The sequence below is a fragment of the Atta cephalotes genome, assembly GCF_000143395.1.
Source record: "Atta cephalotes unplaced genomic scaffold scaffold00014, whole genome shotgun sequence".
Classification (NCBI taxonomy): domain Eukaryota; kingdom Metazoa; phylum Arthropoda; class Insecta; order Hymenoptera; family Formicidae; genus Atta; species Atta cephalotes.
In genome coordinates, this window is record NW_012130078.1 from 2,241,273 (window position 1) to 2,243,496 (window position 2,224).

Below are 2,224 nucleotides of genomic sequence, written 5' to 3' on the forward strand. Positions count from 1 at the left end.
AATAAGTCGGTAGCTTATGAGCTTTCTATAAGCCAATAAGCCATAGCTCATAAATTATAAATCAAATATAAAGAAATAAATCACAGTAGTCAAGTTTCTGACTTCTGATTTATAACTTATGGCTCATTGTAGAAGGCTTATTAATTATCGATGAATTTGAATTCATTTAGTTAAGTCTTACAAATTGGCTATTGGTCAACTTTACCGACTAAGAACTTCCAACTACTAACTTATTGTAGAATCAGCATAACAGGTTTGATAACTAATCATATTCTGATTGTAACAAGTCTCATTATTATAAATCCTTAAAGAAATATAATCATATATATACATCAGATATAAAACTTTAGATGCTAGATGTTCATTCCAAAGATCCAGCAAACAAGAATTGAAATGGATTCAGATTTTCAGAAATATGGATTCATAAATGTTAAAATGAATCTTTTTCAATCCTGAATGCATTTTTATTCATTTATAGGAATGGAGTATATTTCTATGCTTTTCAATCTAAAAATAATATTATAGTATTTTATGTACATCATGAATATCGCTTAATTTAAAATTCTGTATAGGAAATGTAGTTTTTGAATCGAATTGAATATAAAAATAAGTTTTTCTTTTAAAATGGACATGAATACTATTCAAGATTGTGAGTAAAAAATCCTTTGTTTCATTTAAAAATGCTTTATGACTGCTATTTTATTCAGAAATATAAATAAAAAATTTTTCGTTTTAATACAACTGAATTAAAAAAAGTTACCGTAAAAATATGTCATGTGAATTCTCCATCATTTAATAGTTAAAAGAAACATCAAAATAATTACGTAAATATGTACAATAAATGTAAACTCGAATAAATTCCTTATTTTTAATTAATAAATTAATCGCTTTTATGTATATTTTATATTAACACCTTTCCTTTATTATATAGCATATATTTTTTGTCTAAAAGTTTTAAAATAATAACTATAGAATTTTATATAATTACTACTTTAATTTATTTAAATTTTTATATAAAAATATTTATGTAGAATCCAATCCATTTTTATGGGTTTCAAATACAAATTCGGATGGATTGAAAATCCAATCCATTTTCATTTGTCGGGTCTATTAGTTCCTGTGAGGCTTATTGTCGATCTTAAAGTTAGTTTTGTTCTAAATAGTACTGAACACATACAATTTTACAATATTTATAATCTGTTGTATAGTGTGTGTAAAATATTTTTAAAGAGCAATGTAAAAAGAAAGTTAGAATAAAAATAAATAAAAAAAAGTAAAAATTAGACAAATTTTCTAGATTAATATAACTGCTCAAAATTTTTTGACACGAGAACGCGATGTAATTATCCTTTTCTACCATTCCATTGAAAAGAAGAATTTTGATCCCTATGCATTATGCATTATGCATTATGCAAGTCTGTGCTGCGGACATAACATACCGGCTCACACTGACTCCCCTTGCTTTTCGCACGGATGGTTAGTGGTATTCGATGTGACTCTCAACATTTCCGAACGATCTCACACTAGGGCACACCGAGTACACACGAATATTTCCAAATGATTGGTGTGTATTAGTGGTACACCAATGAGTGTTTCCGAATGCAGCTATAGTCGCACAAGCTGTATCGAGCCTGTAATAATAACACATTAGTTGCAAGATGATCGCAAGTTTGTTCGATAACCTATATGGAGCTTTGATTTCAAAATGCGATCGGCTTGCAACTAAAATAGAACCAGCTTAAAATATCACAGAAGAGTCGCGTATAGGTTGTGATGAAAGTCTCGCTACAAATGCTTTGAATCATTTGATGGATTAATTAGAAGAAAGAATTTTACAAATTAAGAAAGCTTCAAAATGTTTGCATCGTGTTGACTGTATCCAATCACTTAACTGTCGTAGTTACAAGAGATTTGTTCGCGTCGCACGCTCCAACACGCTCCAATACGTTCGCACCGGAACCAATACGGCGACTAGATATTCGTGTTAGAGCTCCTGGAGTAAATTAAGAGCTCCATTTGCCTCACCTCAGAAAGTGATACAATTGGAGCATGTTACGCACGCATGTGTAATGATTGAAAACGTATCGAAAAAAATATTTCAGATTCATTTTGTATAAAAACGCATTTAATAAATATGTTTTTGATAGAAATATAAAAATATATACAACAATATAATATTAATAAAATAAAATAATAAAATAAAATAAATATATGAATAAAAAAA